Below are 27,280 nucleotides of genomic sequence, written 5' to 3' on the forward strand. Positions count from 1 at the left end.
TCTATCTTTGCCATAGAGTGTGAGGAGATACCTACTCTTTTCATGTGATAAAGATGAATTACTGTCAGAGAGCGAGATATCAAAAGAAGAGGTGCTTGAACACACTGATAAATGAGGGCCTAATCCAGAGGCCATTGAAGTCAATTGAGTCTTTTATTTGGATCATGCACTTAATTAGCTACAAGTCAGCAGGCTTCTGAAGGAAGTTTAGAATGAAGTGGCTGAGCTGCTAACACAAAACGCAGTCTCTCCTAAGAGCAGCTGCTGTGCCAAAGGACTGAACAGCAGCAAATACTGTGCCCAGCTTTAAAAAAAGGCACTAGCAATGATACTGGGAATTACAGACCAGTACATGTAGTGTTGTAGCTGTGTTGGTTCCAGGATATTAGAGAGACAAGGTGGGTGGCCTGAAGATCTCTGTGTAGCTTGAAAGCTTTTCTCTCTCTCTCTCTCCAACAGAAGTTGGTCCAATAAAAGACACTAACTCAATCCACGTTGTCTCGCTAAGAGCACAACTTCTTACTTCTGTACTGGGTAAATGAATTGAAATAATACTTAAAAATAAAATTATAAGTCACTTAGGAGATCTTGATTTGACAGTGACAAACCAGCATACCTTAGGCAAAGGAAAGTCATTCGTCTACAACAGGGGTGGGCAAACTTTTTGGCCCGAGGGCCACATCTGGGTAGGGAAATTGTATGGCAGACCATGAACGCTCATGAAATTGGGGGTTGGGGTGCAGGAGGGGGTGAGGGCTCTGGCTGGGGAAGTGGGCTCTGGGGTAGGGCCAGAAATGAGGATGTGGGAGGGGGCTCTGGGCTGGGATAGGGGGTTGGGGTGCGGGAGAGTGAGGGCTCTGGAATGGGGATGGGGATGAGGGGTTGGGGTGCAGGAAGGTGCTCTTGGCTGGGACCAAGGGGTTCGGAGGGCAGGAAGGGGATCAGGACTGGGGCAAGAGGTTGGGGCATGGGAGGGGGTTGGGGTATGGGGGGGGTCAGGGGTGCAGGCTCTGGGTGGCACTTACCTCAAGCAGTTCCCAGAAACAGTGGCATGTCCTCCACTCCGGCTCCTATGTGGAGGCAGGGTCAGGCGGCTGTGCATGCTGCCTCATCCGCAGGTGCCGCCCCTGCATCTCCCATTGACTTTGTTTCCTGGCCAATGGGGGCTGCAGGGGCAGCGCTTGGGACGGGGGGGGCAGGGGTGGAGCCCCCTGGCTTCCCCTGCGCCTTGGAGCCAGAGGGGAGACATGCCTCTGCTTCTGGGAGCCGTGCGAATCCATGGCATGCGCAGAGCGGGACAAGCCCCCGACCCCACTCCCCAGCTGGAGCGGGACAAGCCCCGGACCCCACTCCCCAGCAGGAGCTCTATAATCCCACTCCCCAGGACCCCACTCCCCAGCCCACCCCTGGACCCCACTCCCCAGCCCACCCCTGCTCTATAATCTACTAGTATTCAGTCAATGTTTCAGTAAAATTGTGGATAAAAAGAAATAACTGACATAATTTATATGAACTTTCAAAAAGCCAAATACCTCACAATGACTATTAAGGAAACTGATTGTTTAATGGCTTAGACATAAAATATTATCATGGGTTAGAAACTGGGAAAAAGACAAAAAGCAAGAAAAAGAGCGGGACAAGCCCCCGACCCCACTCCCCAGCTGGAGCGGGACAAGCCCCGGACCCCACTCCCCAGCAGGAGCTCTATAATCCCACTCCCCAGGACCCCACTCCCCAGCCCACCCCAGGACCCCACTCCCCAGCCCACCCCTGCTCTATAATCTACTAGTATTCAGTCAATGTTTCAGTAAAATTGTGGATAAAAAGAAATAACTGACATAATTTATATGAACTTTCAAAAAGCCAAATACCTCACAATGACTATTAAGGAAACTGATTGTTTAATGGCTTAGACATAAAATATTATCATGGGTTAGAAACTGGGAAAAAGACAAAAAGCAGAGAGTAGAAATAAAGGAAGAACTTTCAATATGGTAAAAGTTTAAGAACAGGGTGCCCCTAGGTTCGGTAATAGGACTGGTGGTGTTTAATTTGTTTTGTTGTCAAGAGAGCAAGTAACTTCAAGGGGATCTAAAAAAATTTGGTGAATGGACAGCATGGAAGCAGATTAATACCTCTGCTGAAAAATGCAAAAGTATGCATGCTGGAAGGAATAATTTGAACCACTCATACACATTTGCTGGGTTCTCAGCTAATTGGAACCACTCAGGAAAAAAAGACTTATGAATCACTGTAGACTGTTCAATATTTAACATTGGTGAAAAAAGCAAATAAAATGTCAGTATGCATTTCAGTTCTGGTGACTCTATACCTAAGAAGATATAGCAACAATAGCAGGTGTTCAGAATTAGATGGTGAAAATCATTAGCAGCATGGAGATATTTTTCTACAAGGAGAGCTTGAAAAGTTTGGGAACTGTTAAGGGGGAGGCAAATAATAGGATATCATACATGATAGTATCAAGAAGGCAAATCAGATGCTCCTGTTTACCCTGTCTTATAATACGAGAACAAGGGGAGAGTTAATGAAATTGAAGGGCAACAGATTTATAACTGATAAAAGGAAATACTTGTCCACACAAGCCATAATTAATCTGTCTAACTTGATTAATTCAAAATGTCACTGAAGCCAGGAGCTTAGTAGGATTCAGTAAAGGATTCAATGTTTTCATAGATAATAGACTAACACGGCTACTATTCTGAAACCTAACATCTACATAAACCCTCATGCTTTAGCATTCATGGCAGCCTACTAACTGAATGGCCTAGGAAGAAACTTTCCCTGCAGGAGGTTATTTCATAATTGTCCATTATGGGATCGTCTGGCATCTTCCTCTGAATTATCTGATACTGGCCACTGTCAGAGGAGGGATGCTGGTCTACTAGTCTGATCCAGTATGTCAATTCTTATATACATATATTCTCAGGTGATCAGGACACCCTCCTGAGTGTATGCATCCGATGAAGTGAGCTGTAGCTCACGAAAGCTTATGCTCAAATAAATTGGTTAGTCTCTAAGGTGCCACAAGTACTCCTTTCCTCCTGACTAAGATGTAACTGCCTCAGAAGCATGTTAAATAGACAGAATGAGCAGCAGAAGGAAGATCCCAAACTATTCACTGGATCCTGCTTTTGCTGCAAAAGCCCCAGAATACACATTGCTGGAGAATCCCAGATTATGGTCCTGCAGCAAGACAAGTTTACATTACAGGGGACATTTTAGGTCTTGATCCTGTCAAATGGGCCACGGGGAGCCTGTCTGAAGGAATTCTAGTGATTTTGAGAGGACTGACTTACTTACCTCCCTGAATACAGGTGATGTGTGGAGTGTGCCAGTTGGCTGTCTCCAAGAGATTTAGGAACCAGACATCTGACACTCCTTACAAAGACATTGGATATGAGGGGAGAAAGCACACCAGTGGCATACCCTTTCCCTACAGAAAACAGCAAAAGGCAATGAGAGAGGAGCTGGGTCTTGTTGGAAGAGGAGAAGGGAAGTTAGGGAGGAAAGAGGTGGTCTGGTTTATGATCCAGAGTATAAACCATGTAAAATTTTGCAGTTTTGGCTGAATTTCATTTTTGGGGGGGTCATTGAACCCAAAACTCTAAGAGAAACTTGGGGGAGGAGATGAGAACCTATGTATGGCAAAGCCAGATAAAAGGCTTGCCGCAACCTCTCTGAATCAAAGGCTCAGAGCTCTGCACAGCTCTAAGAGTGACTTACCAGACTTTTCTACCAAGTGTGATTTATTGCTTAATTAGGAAAATTGTCCTTAGGCTCTACATCAGTAGAATGACCATTAGAAAAAGACATTTTTTTCAAAGCTACTGAGCCCATTATAAGAAACTACTTTTTTAAAAAAAATCCATTTTTATCCTATAGAGTGTTAATTTTGTTTAACATAGCCAAATCACATTTTCCTTTTATAATTCTGACAGTGGGCTGGGCACAGATGCCATGGTCACACTTCTTTCCCCACCTTTTGGTGTGTTGAATAAACAGTAAATGATTCATTATTTCTTACCAAGTTTTTAGAATATTTAGCAATGATTATTGGGCTTCCTCACACCCTGTGCAGCCTGAAAAATGGTTTCTGGATTCTTGTACTTTTCAATACGCTGCCTAGCGCAAAAGAACAGAGTAGGAAGACAGGATTCAGTATAGTGACATGAATGTTCATTATCATGAAGAAACCCACTGCTCTTGTTGAAGGGTTGCCTAGCAGGCTGCTTTCTAATTTAAGAATGCTGCAAATTTTGTTTAAAAAGAACACACACAGTAGTTTTTGATTCACACACACATACACTCACCCCCACCCATCCACTCTCATTTTAAAATAAAATGAGTTTTTGTACTTCTTGATGACTTACTCCTGGAAGCTGACAGCATTATCACAGCTATGCAGCTAGAAGCATTACTGATGTATTGACTGGAAATGCTGCTTAATCAAACAAAAATTGGGAGTAGCCTGGTAGCCATGTTCCACAAAGAGTAAGTCTGAACCAGTAGTTAGGATAATGGCCTATAAGTTAAAGACCTTGTTTCAGTCCACAGCTCTGTCACAGACTTTATGTGGATGAGGTAATAACTTTTATTGTACCAACTTCTGTTGGTGAGATAGACAAGCTTTCAAGACCACACAGCTCTTCTTCGGGTCTGGGAAAGGTACTCCGAGAGTCACAGCTAAATGCAAGGAGGAACAGATTGTTTAGCGTAAGTAAAACCAGACAATCATTATGCTCTCCCAGAACTAAAGAAGAGTTCTGTGTGGCTCAAAAGCTTGTCTTTCTCACCAGTTGAAGTTGGTCCAATAAAAAATAATACTTCACCAACCTTGTCTCTCTAATATCCTGGAGTTAACAAGGCTACAACTACACTTCATACAGCTTTTGTGCCGTGTGAGGAGATAAATATCAAAATCTGTGATAAGATGAAGTTTTGAGCAAGGAGGAAAAACAGGTTAATCAGTCAGACAATAGTGTCCACTCAGTGTGACTTTTTAAACTTAATTTCTTGATCTGAGTTGTTGGCTGCAACAGAAAAGCTTCAAAAACAGATTCCAACGAGAAACTGCTGAGCTTGAATTAATATGCAAATTAGATACCATTAACTTGGATTTGAATAGAGACTGGGAGTGGCTGGGTCATTACACATATTGAATCTATTTCCCTATGTTAAGTATTCTCACACCTTCTTGTCAACTGTCTAAATGGGCCATCTTGATTATCACTACAAAAGTTTTTTTTCTCCTGCCGATAATAGCTCATCTTAATTAATTAGCCTCTTACAGTTTGTATGGCAACTTCCACCTTCTCTGTATGTATATATATATATATATATATATCTTCTTACTATATGTTCCATTCTATGCATCTGATGAAGTGGGCTGTAGCCCATGAAAGCTTATGCTCTAATAAATATGTTAGTCTCTAGGGTGCCACATGGTATACAGTGACTCAAAAAAACTCTCAAAGTCTTCCTCTCCATTGATGAGCAAAGGAACACTATGACTGATGCAATGAGCTCTGCGCGACTAATGGGATGTTAGACTTGATCTTTTTTGCCCTTTGTTCTGTGTTTTGGCCATTATTTCTTTGACTCTGTGATTCATACTGAATCACAACGTTGCTGAAGAGCTTCAAAACTTGTCCTAAGAGATGTCATCAGAATTGTTTGCCGTGTTTGTCCAAGAACTCACCAGAAGCATGTATTTACTTGTGGCTTCTTGGGTCTGACCCCAATCTTTTCTCCTGTTTAGTATTAAAAGAAAAAATACTATCATACATATTAAAGACACTATGCATGACATAAATATAATTATCCTAATAACGTAAAAACGTTTTAAAGCTTATAATATCAAATTGATATACCTGGTAGAATAATGTGATTGTGTGTAGAACATCCAAGTGATGGATTAATATAACAAGGAACAATGTGAATCTAATTATCTTTCCAGACATCGTGTGTGTGTGTGTATGCTTTTGTAAGACAAGTCACTTATATTTTACCTCAAAGTATGATAGATTTAGGTGGTAACATACTATAAAAAGGAGGTTGAGAAGTGTTAAATACAAAAATAATCCTGTAAGTCATGCTTAACAGTCTGTGAAGTCAAGTAGTTTCACTATAACTATGCTGTTTGCAGTGTTGTTGTAGCTGTGTTGGTCACAGGATATCAGAGAGGGAAGGTGGGTGAGGTAATATCTTTTATTGTAGCAAAAAGAAAAGGAGGACTTGTGGCACCTTAGAGACTAACCAATTTATTTGAGCATGAGCTTTCGTGAGCTACATCTTCATCAGATGCATACTGTGGAAATTGCAGAAGACCTCAGTCTTAAATAAGTCTCTAAGGTGCCACAAGTCCTCCTTTTCTTTTTGCGAATACAGACTAACACGGCTGTTACTCTGAAACCTTTATTGTAGCAATTTCTGTTCATGAAAGAGACAAGCTTTTGAGCTTACACAGAGCCCTTCTTCAGGCTATGCTGTTATTTACTTTGTGCTGCCTGCTTGGTTGGGAGAAAACCTTCATGGTGTGACAGTGTGGTCACTGCAACCTCTGGGGTGTGAAAAAATAGTGCTTTCTGTGATCAGAGAGTCACATCCTAGGTTGATTTGAAAATAACATCTTACATCTCACCTACCTTACATTTCTTCTTCTGCATCAGGAATGTGTGCTTAATGTTAAAAACAAGTGAAAAGGTCAGTGACTACAGTGGACTAAATTGTGTCATTTAAGTACTGAGAAGACAAGGGTGATGCCAAGCTGGACTTCATAGAAGCATCTCAGGGAGACGTGCATCAGGAGGTACAACTATTCCCCAAACTCCCTGGTACACAGGGGTTGTGTAGTGAGGAAAGCCTACTCCTCTGCTACACCAGCGACTTCAGCTGGCCCATCTGAAGTAGGGAGAAAGATAACCCGTCCACTCCCTTTTGGGTGTTATGTGACCATGAAGGGCATATGAAGACAGCAGTCACTATACACCTGTGAGCAGAGAGAGACAGGGCATCCAGCCAGGCCCTTGTGCAGGATTGCTCATTGAAATTGCCCTGTCTCCCTTTCCATGTCCTCTTCCTCCATACTAGAGCAAGGGACAGCCTGGCCTTATATTTGCTGGTTGGGAGGAGAGGACTTCCAAAGCCTTTCAGTAATAAAGAGCTGTTTCAATCAGAACTTTTAAATGTTGTTTACTGTAGCTGATGATTCATCCACAGCTGCTTCAGTAGCTGTTACTGTAGCATTTACACATTTGTTCCTAAACTGTTAAATGAAATTTGAAAGGGACTCATTTCTATATGCTGTTCTTCTAACAGGCTGCAACTTGTACAAGGCTATAGATTGTGCAACCCTTATCACATTGGTGAACACCATACACTGTACTGACTTCAAAGAATGACTTCAGTTCTCCTCTTCTTTGTGGACTAGATTATGGCAAAGCCACATGTCCTGTGAATGGGGCAGTACAGGAAAGAGACTCGATCTTCTTCCTGCTTCCTCCTGGCTCTGGGAGTGAGGGTAGAAATTTGTCGCTGATCCATGCCAGGCAGAGGCTCACTCATCAGCCACACCTAGGATAGTAGCAGGAATGTAGCATCCATTTACTTCTCTGCATTTAGATGTAAAGTCTGTGAAGCCCGCACAGGAGCCTACAGGGGCATTCTTACTCCCTCTTATGGCCCATCAGGGCTGCACAGCCCAAGTTACAATTTGTCACCAAATGCTGTAGCAGTTTGGTACAGCTGGATGGTTGAAATGCATGGCAGATTTATTAAGGAAACTGTAAGGAGAACTACATGGAATTGGCTAGTTTCAGTTCACATGGGCTAAAACAAACATTTTTGTTGGTTCCAGTTTGTGTAGTTTCCAGCCCTTTGAGTTTGACTTTGAGCTTCAGGGTCATTCAAATCCATTGCAGTGAGGACAAAATTACCATAAAACAAGGCAAGTTTTGTTACGCAACATACATCCCATTTGACTTGAGTGGCTAGCCAAAAATTTGTGTTTGTATAGATTGTTCCAACAGGGAGGAGAAGTTGGTGGAGGAGTCTGGTACCTTCCATGCAATCTTGTTTATTTATAAAGAATGTACAAAGTCCTGGTTTCTTGAACACAGGAGAAATAAAAACAACTGGATATCATTTCTTTACCTACAGTGCCAAACCTTTTAACCATAACCAGATCCAAAAGCACTCTTTCTAGGCTTCTTTCTGGGTTATATATTGTGCTTCTCCAGGCTGACTAGCTTTCTGCCCCTATACCTCTGTCTTTGTGTTGTCTCCTTTAGAGTCTGTTTCTGAGTGTTCCCCAGCCACCAACAGAAACTTACTCAAAACTGTACCTAGCCAAACCCTCTACGCACAGTTCTAATGTCTGGGCACATTCACAGAAGCAGAAATGCACAAATACACATTGCCTGCCTCAGCCTCGTGGCTTGTCTAAGCGAACCTTTAATTTGCCGCAAGCTGGGGTGTGAATCTACCCCGTACTAGCACAAATCCTGATGCATGTGAACTTGCCACAACCTAAATGTTCATGTAGCCAAGACCTCAGTTGCTTCTGAAACCACAGGGAGAAAAAGATGCTGTGGTGCTTGGCTCAGATTGCTGTGACTGGAGGTCAGGTTTGGAGAAGGTGTGGCTAAAAGAAAAGAAGGCCTTGACCAATGTGTTTTTAAATGGAAATATTTTGGAGTCTGACTGTAAAAAGTACTGAATTTTAGTTCTTATCCTGCAATAATTTTAAATAATGTAACACCATATCACGTCCAAACATCGTTATTTATCATTAGTGGTGATGACCAATAGTACAACAGACGACAAAACATCATTCATTTAGTTTATCTCTAGTGTAATTCTATTGCATTCAATGCTTTATTCCAGGCATAACCTTTTTTTAGCGCACTGTTATTGTCAACTATGCATGCCTTGTAGTGATTTTTACAAATTTCTCTGTAAGAATAAAAGAATGCAGAGAACTTCCTCTCACTAGATGATACATGTCAGGCCTAGTAACCTGGAACAAATATCTCTTTAATACAACTGGATGTATAATACAAAAAAAAAAGTGAATAATGGTTTTAATTTTTTTAACTAATTCCTTATCACTGTGTATGTCTTGTTTCTGCTTTCCATGAGTATTCTAGCAAATTCTGGCAGGAACGTTTGCTAAAACAGTCAATTGTGAGGACCTGATTTGGGCAAAATCAGGCCTTAGAAAATAGAATATCCCCACTGAATCATCAGTGTCACTCCATATAGCACTTTGGATTTTCATTGGAGGTCCTAGTACTGACACTGTCTCTCTTGTGTGTGCCCACAAGAGCACAACCAGAGCAGGCATGGCTGCTGGTAATATCGCCTCATTCAAACACTGATCCCACTTTCATTGTAGTCCGTGGCAAAACTTTGATTTCACCAAAGGGTAAGTATTAAACAAATTTCCAAAGATAGGATATTGTCCACTATGCTGACTGTATCTCCTACTCTTGTATGTTACTTGGTTTGAACTTTGAGCAAAAGGGTATAAGAAATTACAAAGTTAAAGATTAAGTTGTATGTAAGAGAAGATCTCAGACCTAGGGTGGGATTTTCTAAAGCACCAAAGTGTTTTAGGAGCATTAGTCTCATACGTGTGCTTCTAAGTCACTTTGGTGCTTTTGAAAACCCCACCCCAAATGTTCACGACATAATTATTTAAATACCACCTTGTTAGTGTTTGTGTTTCTGACACATCTCTGTGCTAGTTATCTTTTTGTGCATTAACCAAACTAAGCATGTTAGATGGTGAATATCAGAATAATTCAAAAAAAGGACAAACTGATTTCTCCAGTCACAGTGATGTTTTTTCAGCAGATGTTTCCAGTTTTTATATTATTGATCTCAAATGAAGTAAGGCAGACATCACTAATACACTAAAAGCTATTTTGCTATTTCCTGTGCAAATATTTTCTGATGACATATGCATGTGGGAAGCAGTTTTGTCAGAATGTCTCAAGCACGACTGTTGTAAAAACTTGCATAGCAGCAGGTCACTATTTAGCCATCGTCATTCATGGCTAAAATATATTTTAGAGCATAGATGTAATTTCACTTGACACTTGGCGGAAACCATCTGTCCTCTGTTGTTTTTATTGCTTCCTCCCTCTTGTACATATTTAAAATAATATAAAATAGGCAAGCTACGTATGTTAAAAATATTCTAGCAAGAAAATATTATCACTTTAACCTCCAGACCTTAGGCTATTTCCACTGAACTTTAACTCTTGATTCTTTTCATTTTTCATTTTACTGTGCCAAACATTATTTTACTAAAAAATGACACTGGTTGCAGATCAGTGAAATCAGGGCCACACGTATTTTTGTAAAGGAAACACAATGTTCATGGTCCAAAATATGAATGTAGTTACATGTCTAAAATTTCTCAAGTGATTATCCTGGCCTAAATTGAAAAAAAGCTAACTAGTGACTTTTAATGCCTCAATTTTTGGGTGCCTGACTAGAGACACATTGAAATGACCTGATTTTCAGAAGGTTGGAGTTGAGCATTTTCTGAAGATCAGGTTCCTTTAAGGTGGCAAAACCAGAGGCGTTCAAAATCACCAGATGTTTTTGAAAATTTAGGCCCGTGATCTTAGACCCCATCCTGCAAGATGCTTCCAAGAGACGTTGAGATCCCAGTGATCAACTCTTGACATTCCTTTCAGGGGTGGCTTAAAACACATTTAAATGTATTATGAAGGCCATTTTTTTATTAAATCAGGTCAATGGTCTGTATGCAAAAATTCTTGTGAAATCATATGGCAGTATTTTGCCACACTGGGAATTAAATGTGTTCTACGTGAAACAGAAGAGCTCAATATCTTGTAAAATCAGTCCTGTTATATACAAGTTGAGTGACTGCACATTTTAATGGCTACTTTGGTACCTTAGTATCCCATTCCATGCCACATCAACTGATTTGTGCCTGCATACAAGATAATTGCATGGGTTAGTTACACAAGCATTTTTGCATGCGCACCTTGACCTGTTTTAATAAAAGGAGTCTTTCTAGAATAAATTTCGCTGTAGTCACAGATACAGTGAAAAGTAGTGTAAAGCTGTTGCAATCCAGCACTTATTACACTTGCTTATTTCTTGCAGGAAATTTATCTAGGATTTTAACGTGGGAAGGGAAATTTGTTGATTAGTCCGATCATACAGCCTGGGATCAATGTTGCTAGTCTGCTACCCCTCATTCCACCAGACTGATTGGCAGATTAGCATTACTATATTCCATTTTTTATTATTCTAGTAAACCATTGGTCCTATTTTTAGAAATAGAATGAAAGAATTTCATAGAAATCTTTGACGTTAACTGAAGATATTTTTCATTGGCAGCTGAGGAAGTGCCTGACTTGTTCCAGAAGCTATCAGCGTAATAAGATTGTTTCTCTTGACCTTTACATTGGTTGTAATATTAAAAAAAAACCTCATATGCAGCTGGTGTAGTACATAATATAGATAGGATGTCAGTTTCTAGTTTAATAGAATAAGATCTTTTTGTTCTGTATTCTGTACATTTATTGTACATACTATACGTACACTGCTCAATACATGAATGTATTTCTGCATTTACTATAGTATATATTATGGTAATGTGTATTGTTCGAGAAGAAACGGGACAGTTCCTACCCTCACTACACGCTCTGAGGGATCACAGGTCTCAGACCGCGGCCCATGGGTCCCCACGTAGCGCTTAAGCCATGACTGCCACCCAGCAGCTCACCTGAGGAACTAGGTGTGGGTTCAGGGAAGGGCTAGCTCGCAGAGGACCAGGCCCTCAAAACTCCCTATTGGGAGAAACATCCAGCCCACAATTGGCTAAGGAGTACTATATGAACCAGGAAGTAATAAGAGGAAGTTGTCTGAGCATCTAAAAGAATCCTTCGCTGGCAGCTGCTAGGGACCCCGCCTGCTGCTGGTTGCTGTCCTCCCATCCTAGACCCCAGTCTGCTTCCAGTTCCTGATGTCATGCCCTTATCCAGGCCCCTGCTCCTTTGCCTTACCCATGATGCTGTCACCAGCTCGGACTCCTGGCTTGGTACCTGACTCTGTCTCCAGCTCTGACTTTATGCATTGTACCTAACACTGTCCTTGGTTTTGACCCTCTGCTCTGATCATTGGGACTGACTCCTGCTTAAGGTTGCCAAGTGTCCATTTTTTGACCAAACAGCCCAGTTGAAAAGGGACCCTGGAGGCTCCGGTCAGCACCTCTGATCAGGCACTTAGAAGTCCAGTTGGCAGTGCAGTAGGAGTAAGGCAGGCTCCCTGCTTGCTGTGGCTCCGCACAGCTCCCAGAAGCAGTGGCATGTCCCCCCTCTGACTCCTAGGTCCAGGGACAGCCAGGGAGCTCCACGCACTGCCCTGCCCCAAGTGCCAGCTCCGCAGCTTCCATTGGCTAGGAACCACAGTCAATGGCAGCGGCAGGGGCGCCACCTGCTGACAGTGTAGGAGCTGGAGGCAGGACATGCTGCTGCTTCCGGGAATTGCCTGAGGTAAACACTGCCTGGAGCCTTCACCCCTGGACCCCTCCCATGCCCCAACTCCCTGCCCTAATCCCCCTCCTGCCCTCTGAACCCCTTGTTCCTATCCTAGAGCACCCTCCTGCACCCCAGAAACTGTACCCCCAGCCAGTGCTCTCACCCCTTCCCCACCTAGAGCCCCCTCCTGTACTCCTAACCCCTCATCCCAGAGCCCCCTCCTACAGCCTAAATCCTTTATTCCTGGTCCCATACCAAGGTCCTGACACCCCCCCCACACACACACACACCAGCCTCCTGTACCCTGAACTCCTCATTTATGGCCCCACCCCACAGCCTTCCCCCCCAGCCAAAGCCCTCACCCTTCCTGCATCCCATCCCCCTGAGCCGGCCCGGTGAAAATGAGTGAGTGAGAGAGGGAGGGTGGGGAGAGCGACCAACAGAGGGAGGGGGGAATGGAGTGAGTGGGGGGCAGGACCTCAGAGGAGGGGCCAGGCAAGGGTGTTCAGTTTTGTGCGAGTAGAAAGTTGGCAACCTTATTCCTGCTCTGACCACTAGGCTGACTGCCCCTGTCCTGGTCATTGCACCCACCTTTTTTGTGCCACTACAGTAACACAGAGGAGCCAGAAAGCTACCCTCTTGAGTATAAGATTTTCCTTGACCGGGGCTTTGGCTGCAGTGTAATAATTCAGAGCTTCACACACAAGTGTTTATTTTTATTTATTTAAAATTAACATTTGAGGGAATTCTTATTTTCATTTTATGAGACAGCATAACAAGAAGGAACTGATCCACTTGTTCTATCCATGATCATCTTAAAACCCTTAACCAGTGCTCTCTCACATATTGTAATCCTAGTTTTTGCAAGCTCTTGTCATATGCAAGTCCCACCATACCTGTTAAAATTTAAGTCTCCAGTAAGAAAGATGTTACATGCCAAAATGTCAGGATATATAAAACTTTCCCTACTAATCCTGTCTGCAAGTATTACAATATGCTTATTTTTTACAAGCTCACACTAAACTATATACAGTGATATGAAATGCAACATATTTATATAACTTTACAGAAAAAGGTTCAGTTAAATCATTGAAGTATACAGTCTAATTTATTTACAATCACATTGGGAGAAAAGTATAACTCCATTCCATTATGTGTTTTGCACTACAAAAAAGAAAAAAAATCAAAAGAGCAAGAATAAACGTTGCAAACTGGTCTTGATCCAGGAAACTCTTAAACACATGAGTAATTTTAAACATGTGAATGGTCCCATTAATTTCAGTGGATTTACTCAAGTTATGCATCAAGTTAATTGTTTGCAGATGTGATATGAGTAGATTCTCTAGAATCTTCCATTTCTTCAGCAGATGAGCGTTCAGCTAGTGTTAACTAGAGTTCTAGGTTTTTCTTTTTATGACTTCTCATGTGGGAATTGAGTCCAATACAGGATTTGAAAATGTGGTGTGCATGTCTTGCAAGAGTAGTCATTGGGCGGGGGGGAGGGGAGAGAGGGTTGAAGTGTTGGCCTTGCAGCATACTCTCTTCTCCTGCAGAGACTTCACATGCCACTCCTCAAAAATGGTCATAGAATCATAGAATATCAGGGTTGGAAGGGACCTCAGGAGGTCATCTAGTCCAACCCCCTACTCAAAGCAGGACCAATCCCCAACTAAATCATCCCAGCCAGGGCTTTGTCAAGCCTGATCTTAAAAATATCTAAGGAAGGAGATTCCACCACCTCCCTAGGTAATGCATTCCAGTGTTTCACCACCCTCCTAGTGAAAAAGTTTTTCCTAATATCCAACCTAAACCTCCCCACTGCAACTTGAGACCATTACTCCTCGTTCTGTCATCTGCTACCACTGAGAACAGTCGAGATCCATCCTCTTTGGAACCCCCTTTCAGGTAGTTGAAAGCAGCTATCAAATCCCCCCCTCATTCTTCTCTTCCGCAGACTAAAGAATCCCAGTTCCCTCAGCCTCTCCTCATAAGTCATGTGTTCCAGTCCCCTAATCATTTTTGTTGCCCTCCGCTGGACTCTTTCCAATTTTTCCACATCCTTCTTGTAGTATGGGGCCCAAAACTGGACAGAGTAATCCAGATGAGGCCTCACCAATGTCAAATAGAGGGGAACGATCACGTCCCTCGATCTGCTGGCAGTGCCCCTACGTATACATCCCAAAATGCCATTGGCCTTCTTGGCAACAGGGGCACACTGTTGACTCATATCCAGCTTCTCGTCCACTATAACCCCTAGGTCCTTTTCTGCAGAACTGCTGCCGAGCCATTCGGTCCCTAGTCTGTAGCGGTGCATGGGATTGTTCCGTCCTAAGTGCAGGACTCTGCACTTGTCCTTGTTGAACCTCATCAGATTTCTTTTGGCCCAATCCTCTAATGTGTCTAGATCCCTCTGTATCTGATCCCTACCCTCCAGCATATCTACCTCTCCTCCCAGTTTAGTGTCATCTGCAAACTTGCTGAGGATGCAATCCACACCATCCTCCAGATCATTTATGAAAATATTGAACAAAACCGACCCGAGGACCGACCCTTGGGGCACTCCACTTGATACCGGCTGCCAACTAGACATGGAGCCATTGATCACTACCCGTTGAGCCCGACAATCTAGCCAACTTTCTATCCACCTTATAGTCCATTCATCCAGCCCATACTTCTTTAACTTGCTGGCAAGAATACTGTGGGAGACTGTGTCAAAAGCTTTGCTAAAGTCAAGGAACAACACGTCCACCGCTTTCCCCGCATCCACAGAGCCAGTTATCTCATCATAGAAGGCAATTAGATTAGTCAGGCATGACTTGCCCTTGGTGAATCCATGCTGACTGTTCCTGATCACTTTCCTCTCCTCTAAGTGCTTCAGAATTGATTCCTTGAGGACCTGCTCCATGATTTTTCCAGGGACTGAGATGAGGCTGACTGGCCTGTAGTTCCCAGGATCCTCCTTCTTCCCTTTTTTAAAGATGGGCACTACATTAGCCTTTTTCCAGTCGTCCGGGTCCTCCCCCAATCGCCATGAGTTTTCAAAGATAATGGCCAATGGCTCTGCAATCACATCCGCCAACTCCTTTAGCACTCTCGGATGCAGCGCATCCGGCCCCATGGATTTGTGCTCATCCAGCTTTTCTAAATAGTCCCGAACCACTTCTTTCTTCACAGAGGGCTGGTCACCTCCTCCCCATGCTGTGCTGCCCAGTGCAGTAGTCTGGGAGCTGACCTTGTTCGTGAAGACAGAGGCAAAAAAAGCATTGAGTACATTAGCTTTTCCACATCTTCTGGCACTAGGTTGCCTCCCTCATTCAGTAAGGGGCCCACAGTTCCCTTGACTTTCTTCTTGTTGCTAACATACCCGAAGAAACCCTTCTTGTTACTTTTAACATCTCTTGCTAGCTGCAACTCCAGGTGTGATTTGGCCTTCCTGATTTCACTCCTGCATGCCCGAGCAATATTTTTATGCTCTTCCCTGGTTATTTGTCCAATCTTCCACTTCTTGTAAGCTTCGTTTTTGTGTTCAAGATCAGCAAGGATTTCACTGTGAAGCCAAGCTGGTCGCCTGCCATATTTACTATTCTTTCTACACATTGGGATGGTTTGTCCCTGTAACCTCAATAAGGATTCTTTAAAATACAGCCAGCTCTCCTGGACTTCTTTCCCCCTCATGTTATTCTCCCAGGGGATCCTGCCCATCAGTTCCCGGAGGGAGTCAAAGTCATGGATTCATGGCACAGACCTTTCCTTCTGGGTCTGTTGAGTGCAATAAATTCCCAGGTTTTAAATGTGCATCTTGCAGGCTTTGAGGTTGTCCTTAAAGGAGTCTTTATATTGGAGGATGGTTTGACCTTTAGAGCAGCTTCCCGTGCTCAGTTCGCTGTAGGGTACCACTTTTGGTATACAGGAAACCTCCTGAGGACCATGTGTCCAACCCAGCGAAGTTAAGTCCTGATGAGCATGCTCTCGCTGCCAGGGATTTGGCTCCTCTCAAGGACTTCAGTGTTGGGGATCCCCTCCTGCTACTTGAAGTTGCAAATGGATCTTAGGCAGTGAAGGTGGAAGCTCTCCAGCTGTTTGATGCAGCATTGGTAGAGAGGCCATGTCTTGCAGCCATAGAGAACTGAGGTGAGTACAACAGCATGATAGATTTTTTTATCTTGGTTCTGAGGCAGATTCCATGCTCCCTCCCGAGTCTGTGGGTGAGCCTGCCAAATTGGCCTTTGCCAGGTGCTGAATGATGTCCCCATCTAACATGGCATTATGGCAAAGTATGCTACAGAGGTAGCAGAATTTCCTGGTCTAGTTGAGGATATGTTGTCTGTTGTGATGATGGGATCATGGTGCGAGTGATGCTGGTGATCTGGTGCTGGATGGTATGTGACCTTCGTCTTTTTCAGGCTCATTGAGCAACCCAAGCATTTTGAGGCATCAGCAAAGTGATCCACAATAAGCTGAATGTCTGAGTGTTTGTGAGATGAGGAGACAGTCATCAGCAAACAGGAGCTCTCTTAGTCGCTGTTTGATTACCTTGGTGGGGGGCTTGAGTTCCTGTAGGTTGAATAGACCCCCATCCAGTCTAAACTGGATGTGTATGCCTCTGCATTCCAGGATTTTGACAAACAACAGCATGGCTGAAAAGACAATGGCAAAGAGGGCTGGAGCCATTACTCACCCTTGCTTGGTGCCACTGGTGACAGAGAAGGCTTCTGAGTCACCACACTCCATTTGTCTGGCCATCATTCAAAGAGGGGATGACCGCAATTGTCTTTTCTGGGCAGCCAGATTTACAAAGGAGTTTCCATACGCCCTCATGATTCATTGTGTCAAAGGCCTTGGTCAGGTCAACACACACCATGTATGGGTCCTTGTTCTGTTCACAAGCCGTCTCTTGTATTTGTTGGACTGCAGAAATCATGTCCATTGGGCTACGGCCAACACAAGAGCCACACTGCAACTCTGGGTTCACCAAGTCTGCTAGGTGAGAGACGAGCCTATTGAGGACAACCCATGCGAGGAACTTCCCTGCTATAGACGGCAGTGAGATTCTGCAATGGCTGTTGCAGCTCGATATGCTTCCCTTCCTTTTGTATAGATAGACTACAAAAGCATCCTTATACTCCTGGGGTGTGGTATCCTTTTCCCATTTAATTTTGGAAAGGCAGGTGAGTTTCCTGACCATGTGGACAACTCCACTTTTGTACACTTCAGGTGGATTGCTGTCAAGGCCTGGAGACTTGCCTGGAGACAGCTCATTGATGGCCTTAATAACGTTGTCTAAAAAAAAGGGGCGGGGGGGGGGCGGTCCATGGTCAGCTCCTCCAGGACAGGTTGCTGTGGGAGTGAGTCAATGCCTTCATTGGACAGAGGCTCCTGAACTGACAATCCACTATCAAAGTGTCCTGCCCAGCGAGAAAGTATTGCCTTTGTCTGTGAGCAGCCAGTTACCATCTGCTGTAAGGACAGAGACTGTACCACAGCCATACACTGCACAGAGACCTTCATAGAAGGCCTTTATGTCATGCTTCTCAACTTCTTGCAGCTCTGCAGCCTTCTGCTCCCACCAGTGGTTCTTTATTAGCCTTAATTAGGTTTGTAGTGTATGTCTGGCCTCCTGGTACCTGGCCTCCTTCATTACTGATTTCTTGTCCAAGATGGTCTGAACCTGACAGTCTTCCAGGGTTGGTTATCCCTTTGGAATTGTACAGCCAGTTCATATTAGGGGTGAAGGAGTCAGATAATTAATTTTCAAAACACCATCAATAGCTCCCATATTTGGTGAGCTAAATATTTAGGGCTGATGTACATGCTATTCTAGTAATCTAAGTATTTAGCTCACCAAATATGGGAGCTTTTGTTGGTGTTTTGTCAGGTTCAGACCATCCCTCTCTCAAATATCTGAGAATGGACAAGGATATCTGCATTACAAGACATTAAACTACTTAACCTTTCTGTCTAATTAAATTAGTAATGATGTATTTTGCACAATCAATGCACAGATTCTTTGGTGATTAGCCTCTTATAAATCCCTTAGCTCTATTAATAGATAGAAATGTTTGTAACTTTATTTTAAAACCTGAAATGCTGACTATTTAGATTAACCATTCAAATCCAGCCAAAGTCAGCAGTGACTGAAAGAGGTTGCTGTCCGATGGCTGGAGTGGCATGTATGAAACAAATTTGGAACTCAGCCCAGTTCCTCGTGGAGAAGTGAGGAGCACAACCTTTAATGGAGCACCACCATTAATTGGCACCCCGGCTGGCAGTCTCAGCCCTGGTCTACACTACGAGTTTAGGTCAAATTTAGCAGCGCTAGATCAATTTAACCCTGCACCCGTCCACACGAAGAAGCCATTTCTGTCGACTTAAAGAGCTCTTAAAATCGATTTCTGTACTCCTCCCTGACGAGGGGATTAGCGCTGAAATCAACATTGCTGGGTCGAATTTGGGGTAGCATGGACGCAATTCAACGGTATTGGCCTCCAGGAGCTATCCCAGAGTGCTCCATTGTGACCGCTCTGGACAGCACTTTCCACTCAGATGCACTAGCCAGGTACACAGGAAAAGCACCGGGAACTTTTGAATTTCATTTCCTGTCTGGCCAGCGTGGCGTGACTATGCAGAGCTCATGAGCAGAGGTGACCATGCAATCCCAGAATTGCAAAAGAGTGGACCGAATGGGAGGTACTGGATCTGATCGCTGTATGGGGAGATGAATCCCTGCTATCAGAACTCCGTTCCAAAAGATGCAATGCCAATATATTTGAAAAAAATCTCCAGGGGCATGAAGGACAGAGGCTATAACAGGGACCCACAGCAGTGCAGCGTGAAAATTATGGAGCTCAGGCAAGGCTACCAAAAAACCAAACGGCCGCTCCGGGTCAGAACTCCAGACATGCCGCTTTTATGAGGAGCTGCATGCAATTCTAGGTGGTGCCCCTACCACTACCCCACCCCTGTACATGGACTCCTGCAAGGGGGGAGTCTCACGCAACAGGGATGAGGATTTTGGGGACAAGAAAGATGATGATGAGGTGGAGGATGAAACTGTTCTCCCTGACAGCCGGGAAGTGTTTATCACCCTGGATCCAATACCCTCCCAAGGCGGGCTCCCGGACCTTGAAGGCGGAGAAGGCACCTCTGGTGAGTGTACCTTTGTAAATATAATACATGGTTTAAAAGCAAGCATATTTAATGATTAATTTTCCCTGAAGACTTGGGATGCGTTCGTGTCCAGTACAGCTACTGGAAAAGTCTGTTAACGTGTCTGGGGATGGATCAGAAATCCTCCAGGGACATCTCAATGAAGATCTTCTGGATATACTCCTAAAGCCTTTGCAAAAGGTTTCTGGGGAGGGCAGTCTTATTCCGTCCTTCATGGTAGGACACTTTACCACGCCAGGCCAGTAGCACATAGTCTGGAATCGTTGCATAACAAAGCATAGCAGTGTATGGTCCTGGTGTTTGCTGGCATTCAAGCAACATCTGTTGCGTTATCCTCAGGAGAGAGATATCACTCATGGTCACCTGGTTGAAATAGGGGAATTTTATTAAGGGGACATTCAGAGGTGGCCGTTCCTGCTGGGCTGTTTGCCTGTGGCTGAAAAGAAATCATCCCCGCTTTAAGCCATGCAGTGAGGGGGTGGGGGTGGCCTTTCACGCTGAGCTGTTCGTGTTTGGCTGGCAGGGATCTTCCCTGATAATAGTCATGTGATGGGAGGAGAGGTGAAGCGATCATCCCAGAGAACTGGGGTGGGGCGGTTAGTTGGGTTTGTGCTGCACGTTAACCCGAAAACCACAGCCCCTCCTTTTAAAAGGCCAACCCAACGAGTGCTTGAAACAGGAAAGGAGGGCGCTGTTGTTTGAAACCATTCACCATGAAAAAGAGTCTGCCCATTGTTCTCTAAAATGTGTCTTTTTAAATACTACTCTCCCTTTTTTTCCTCCTGCAGCTGCAAATGTTTCAACGCTCCCCCTATCATCTCCATCCCTGAGGCTAGTGCAGATAAAAAGACGAACAAAAACACATTCGCGATGAAATGTTCTCTGAGCTCCTGCAGTCCTCCTGCACTGAAAGAGCTCAGCAGAATGCATGGAGGCAGACAATTGCAGAGTCCAGGAAAGCAGAAAATGTATGCGAGGAGAGGTGGTGGGATCAAGATGATAGGTAGCAGCAGCTGCGTGGTGAGAGGAGGCAGGAGGCAATGCTGAGGCTACTGGAGGATCAAACGGATATGCTCTGGCGTATGGTTGAGCTGCAGAAAAGGCAGCATGAGCACAGACCGCTGCTGCAGCCACTGTGTAACCACCTGCCCTCCTCCCCAAGTTCCATAGCCTCCTCACCCAGATGCCCAAGAACGCGAGAAGAGGGGTGCCTCCAGGCACCCAAACACTCCACCCCAGAGGACTGCCCAAGCAACAGAAGGCTGGCATTCAATAAGTTTTGAAGTGCAGTGTGGCCTTGTCCTTCCATCCTCCCCTACCCCACCCGGGGTACCTTGGCAGTTATCCCCCTATTTGTGTGACGAATTAATAAAGAATGCATGAATTTGAAACAATGACTTTATTGCTTCTGCAAGCGGTGATCAAAGAGGGGAGGGCGGTTGGCTTACAGGGAAGTAGAGTGAACCAAGGGGGTGGGTTTTCATCAAGGAGAAACAAACAGAACTCTCACACCGTAGCCTGGCCAATCATGAAACTGGTTTTCAAAGCTTCTCTGATGCGCAGCGCGCCCTCCTGTGCTCTTCTAACCGCCCTGATGTCTGGCTGTGTGTAATCAGCTGCCAGGTGATTTGCCTCAACCTCCCACCCCACCATAAACGTCTCCCCCTTACTCTCACAGATATTGTGGAGCGCACAGCAAGCAGTAATAACAATGGGAATACTGGTTTTGCTGAGGTCTGAGCGAGTCAGTAAACTGCGCCAGCGACCCTTTAAACATCCAAATGCACATTTTACCACCATTCTGCACTTGCTCAGCCTGTAGTTGAACAGCTCCTGACTATTGTGCAGGGTGCCTGTGTATGGCTTTGTGAGCCATAGCATTAAGAAGTAGGCTGGGTCCCCAAGGATAGGCATTTCAACATCCCCAACGGTTATTTTCTGGTCTGGAAAATAAGTCCCTTCCTGCAGTTGTTCAAACAGACCAGAGTTCCTGAAGATGCGAGCGTCATGTACCTTTTCCGGCCATCCCACTTTGATGTTGGTGAAATGTCCCTTGTGATCCACCAGTGCTCACAGCACCATTGGAAAGTACCCCTTTCGGTTTATGTACTGGCTGCTAATGTGGTCCGGTCCCAAGATAGGGATATGCGTTTCATCTGTCACCCCACCAGTTAGGGAACCCCATTGCAGCAAAGACATCCACTATGACCTGCACATTTCCCAGAATCACTACCCTTGATAGCAGAACATCAGTGATTGCATTGGCTACTTGCATCACAGCAGCCCCCACAGTAGATTTGCCCACTCCAAATTGATTCCCGACTGACCGGTAGCTGTCTGGCGTTGCAAGCTTCCACAGGGCTATTGCCACTCGCTTCTCAACTGTGAGGGCTGCTCTCATCTTGGTATTCATGCGCTTCAGGGCAGGGGAAAGCAAGTCACAAAGTTCCATGAAAGTGCCCTTACGCATGCGAAAGTTTCGCAGCCACTGGGAATCGTCCCAGACCTGCAACACTATGCGGTCCCACCAGTCTGTGCTTGTTTCCCAGGCCCAGAATCGGCATTCCACGGCATGAGCCTGCCCCATTGTCACCAGGATGTCCAAATTGCCGGGGCCCATACTTTGAGAGAAGTCTGTGTCCATGTCCTCATCACTCTCGTCACTGCGCTGCCATCGCCTCCTCACCTGCTTTTGCAGGTTCTGATTCTGAACATACTGCAGGATAATGCGCGAGGTGTTTACAATGCTCATAACTGCCGCAGTGATCTGAGCGGGCTCCATGCGTGCCATGGTATGGCATCTGCAGGAGAGCAGAGTTGCAGCAGAAGCAGGCCTACTGCACCGTCTGCTGCCAGCAGCACCAGGACACAACAGTGGCGGTGTCGGTGAGCTGAGTGGGCTGCATGTTTGCCGTGGTATGGCATCTGTAGGAGAGCAGGAAAGCAGAGTTGCAGCGGAAGCGGTGGCTGATGACCTGCGAGGTGGATTTATGAGAGCAGGAGAGCAGAGTTGCAGTGGAAGCAGTGGTTCGATGATGATGGTTAGCAGTCCTACTGCACCATCTGCTGAAAGCAGTATCGCATTCACATGGAAAAAAGGCATGAAACGATTGTCTGCCATTGCTTTCATGGAGGGAGGGGCGATTGACGGCATGTACCCAAAACCACCCTCAACAATGTTTTTGCCCCATCAGGCATTGGGAGCTTAACCCAAAATTCCAATGGGTGGCTGAGACTGCGGGAACTGTGGGATAGCTACCCACAGTGCAACGCTCTGAAAGTTGACGCTAGCCATGGTACCGTGGCTGCACTCCGCCGACTTAATGAGCTTAGGGACATACACAATCGACTGTATAAAATCACTTCCTAAAAAATAGACTTCTATAAATTTGACCTAATTTCGTAGTGTAGACATACCCTCAGAAGAGAGGCCAAGGGAAGAATGAGCAGAAAAAATGAACCATCCTCTTAATTCCTAGAGGTGAACCCTCTAGATCAGGGTTGAAACTTATTGGCAGCGCAGTGTGGAAAGTTTGTGCTTTCTTCTTCTGCATTCATGGTATGGATAGACAAAGGGCTTTAGCCTACAAGACTGATGGTCCAGCATCTTTGATGAGCAATCAGTTCCTTAACAACAACAAAAGATGTAAAAGGAAGAAAAGCATAAACCCTTTGATCTGAGACTAAGCATTCAGGTTGTAACCCCAAAGGGACATTTTCTGTGAAGAGTTATGGTTAATGACTGAAAATAGGAAGGATTGAATAGAATGTAAGCAAAACTTCACCAGGACACAGTAATTATATCCTCTTATTAATATTTTAAAATATTTTCTTAGGATCTTAACTCAGTGGTAAGGTGACTGAAAGAAAACCTAGACTTGTTGCAAGATGGCAGAATTGTAGGGATAAGAGGCAGAGCTAAGCAGAAGATATAACACTAAATGACAAGGATATATGGGAGAGTCTAATTTAATGGCCTGTGATATATAGGAAGTCAGATGAGATTATCTAATGGTCCCTTCTGATCTTAAAATCTATGGGTCTGTCGTCTTCCATTGACTTTGATAGTAGATTGAACTGTAGGACTCCTCTTATGTTGCGAAGAACTCCTTTTCTCCTACATTGATATTATTCACTAGTAATTTAGTAAATTTTAGTAATATTTTAGATTTGGGACTTTAATACCCACAAAATAAGCCGGGTTGCCACTTTTACTTCTGCTCGTAAAAGACAATCAGTTTTTAAAATGTGTTAAAGAAATAATAAAAAGCAGATTGCACTTAGTTTCAAGCAGCTTTCATGTTTTAAAAACAAGAAGAGGAAGCAAGACCTTCAAGCCATTAGCCAATAAAGGAACAATCAGCAGGAAATCAACTCTAATGTCTTAGTTTTGATTCACACATACAACAGTAAAGGGTACCTCACATGCATTAAACAGACAATTATTGCTGATTAGTAAATTAATGGAAAAGTCTAGGTTATCAGAATTTTGACTGAATACCATTCTTAGAAGAGTGGTGCTGCTTAAAGTGAACCAAGAACTTAATTAGCTGATGCCAGCACAGCATATTATATTGTTTTGACAAATGGTTGATTTAAGTTATTGAGATAAGTACTCACAGTGAAGATCTCAGTTGAAAGGGTTTGTCATAGAGAAGCCCCACCTGAAGCACTCTCCCGTAGCAGGCTGCAGTAGAATGGTCATACCTGCCTCAGTTTCCCTCTTTCAGAGTCCCCAGTAACTTCACACAAGCTTTTTTACCTCAATAATATCCCTCCTTGGGGCCTGTTTATTATAAATATGTAGTGCAAAACTGTCCATACCAGGATCCAAATTTTTTTACCCCCCAGTGCATTTACCTTAAAATCCCATGATTTCTAGTCCCTCCACACCCTACATACCACACTCCAGCATCTTCCACCATACCCAGGCTCTTCACTGGTCTTCTCACCAAGTCAGCCACCCTCCTCTTCCCAGACCTGGCTCTCTGTCTTGCGGAGAAGAGTCAGCAAACCCTACTGTTGCCTTTAGCCCTGCTCCATTGCTCCCCCAGCACATACCACTTCCTTCAGAAATCTCCTACAATATCGATCTCTGCCAGTTGGGGTCAGCTGACCAGTGACAGGTACACTGGCCTCTTCCCTCCTCATGGTCCAGTGTCACCCAATGACATAGTTAAACAGAGGACTTTGCCTACAGGACCCCATAAGGGCAAACTCTGACAACTGCACCTGAATGGGGATTATGCAGGTTTCTCTTGTCTGGGTGGAGATTATCAGAGAAGCCAGCTCTAGGGGACAGTAAGTATAGTCATAACTGATTGTGATTTCCTTTTATTGTGAAGCAGCTGAGCAAAAGAAAGTTTTACTTTCAGACTTACTGAACTAGACCATGCTTAGCTTTGTGAACATTGAGCTTCATGCTGTCACAATCTAGGGATTTTAGGCTAATGAGTTTCCCAGGTAAAAATTTCAAGAACAGACAGGACATGGGAAGAAATAGTGTTTTTAGAGCAAATGTGAAAGACCCAGGGCCAGAAAAAAGAAGCTGCTTTTGGCTACATAGTTAAACACTGTGGGCTAGATCCACAAAGGTATTTAGAAAACTAACTGCCACCTTATGTGCCTGAGTCCAAAATGAAGATCTTCAAACCCCTGCTCAGCTGCTGCCTAACCCCACAGGCACCTAACTTTTATAGGTGCCTAAATTTCTGCTGGTGTGCATGCACACAGCCACTTAAATCCTGATGCCCTGCACCTAGTTCACATCTAAGCCCCAGTGGGATCCTCAAACTAAGCATTTCCTTCCTTAGTTTTTTGAACGAAAGGATTGATCTGACTCTAAGAGTGGGGTTTATGGTTGTGAATCCCAAGCAGAGGGAGGTGCCTCCCTCTAGCCTGGAATTAGCCTAACTCCTTTTGAGGGAGCAGGGATTAGGGCACACTGCCTCCTCAACATTTTCTATTGGCTAGTTTAGGCAGATGCCAATAGAAACTGCTCAGTGTGCTGGCTATTGAGACTCCCATTCTTAGGCACCTCACTCTCTCCATGCATTGTACAGAAAGCCCTGGCACTTAACTCGTGTCCGTGGATTTCAATGAGGCAGAAGGGTGTCTGAATGTTAGGCAATGCAATGCTGAGAATAAGGGTATGTCTACACTGCAATTAGACACCTATGCGGGTCTGTGTCAGCTGACTTGTGGGGTGCCAGAGGTTGGGCTCCAGCCCAAGCCCACATGTGTACACCAGAATTAAACAGCCCTGTAGCCCGAGCTCTGCGAGCCCGAGGCAGCAACACAGGCCAGCCCCAGGTGTTTAAATGCAGTGTAGACATATCCTAAGTCCCCTTTGTGGATCTAGACTAGCCTGTCTTAGCTATAGTTTCTGTATATAGAAGTGCCTTTGTGCAGTTTTGCTCTTTCCTGGTCCATCTCTGTTCAATGTAAATAGGATTCCATGTAGATTTTGAAAATAATTTCTACTAGACTATACCCTGAGTCTGTATCACTAACTTCTCTTCCAGTGGGAGACTGACATGCTGCATAGCCCACAAATCTGCTACTTCTTGGCAAAGGGACAACAATATATCACTCATCACTTTTTACTATATCTATGAACCTTTATGTTGATTATATTAATATGCTTTAACATATTGAAACTAATGTTAATAAAATGAGACGAATGGCAACAAAAATGATGCATGAGTCAGATTTAACAGGATACATTTCACTTAGATACCATTGGGATTTAAACCTGTCAGGTTTGTCTCCAATTTTCTTTCCTACATCCTCAGAGGATTTTTGGTTTTCAGCATAGTCTGCACAGTGCACTTATCTCCAGGCACTGAACAATGAACAGGCTGCTAGCAACTGAGTACTTCTAACTGTTCTTGATCACTGACTAACAAAAACCCAATATGCCATAGTTCCACATGCCAGCTTGGATTTGATTAAAGTGATTTAAATAGCTAGTGGCATGCTGCTTTAAAGTTTTTCTTTTCACTAGTTATTCTATATTGTTTGCATTAGTTCAACTGGCAAATGGCTAAGCCATTATAAAAACTGAAAGTGACCCTCTTTGAAAGTTTAGGCTGCCAACTACCCAATGTTCTGTTTGTTGCAGGGTTTTTTTTCCCTTTACTGACATATTTTACTTCATACTTGACTAGTATAGTTTGAGATTTCAAAACTGTATTTTAACTGTGGTCTGCATTTAATAAGGAAATGAGAAATTTCCACCATCACCTCTTTGCAGACTGGTAATCAAAACCCAATTTAATCTTCAAACAAGAATTTCTCCTATTGTGAACACAGTATATGTGCCAATAAGTTAATAATAGGGAAGTATGCAGTGACCTGCTAAAAAGGGTCATTTGGTGATGAATAGCATTGGCTCACCCTTGCTATCCGATTAGGGAATTCTAGGAGTACTGCTATTAAGGCACAGTCACTAGCTATCAAATATACTCCTAATTTCTGTACTCAAATTATAACCAGGTTAGTTTAGTGTTGTGTTATTACATCTGTAAAACCTGTGTTCAGTTCCTTACCCTAGGCAGTCTTTTATTGGC

General features: G+C 44.1%; 1 protein-coding gene and 1 long non-coding RNA gene across 2 annotated transcripts in view; both read left to right on the forward strand.

Annotated features, from left to right (window-relative positions):
- Positions 1 to 27,280, forward strand: part of BANK1 (B cell scaffold protein with ankyrin repeats 1) — a 277,328-nt gene that overhangs the window by 120,204 nt on the left and 129,844 nt on the right. The gene's annotated exons all lie outside the window — the stretch shown is intronic.
- Positions 17,509 to 20,940, forward strand: LOC141986305 (uncharacterized). Its single transcript, XR_012639250.1, has 3 exons — positions 17,509 to 17,677; positions 18,661 to 19,688; positions 20,498 to 20,940. It is a non-coding gene; the product is annotated as an uncharacterized LOC141986305 (long non-coding RNA).

The sequence above is a fragment of the Natator depressus genome, chromosome 4, assembly GCF_965152275.1.
Source record: "Natator depressus isolate rNatDep1 chromosome 4, rNatDep2.hap1, whole genome shotgun sequence".
Classification (NCBI taxonomy): Eukaryota; Metazoa; Chordata; order Testudines; family Cheloniidae; genus Natator; species Natator depressus.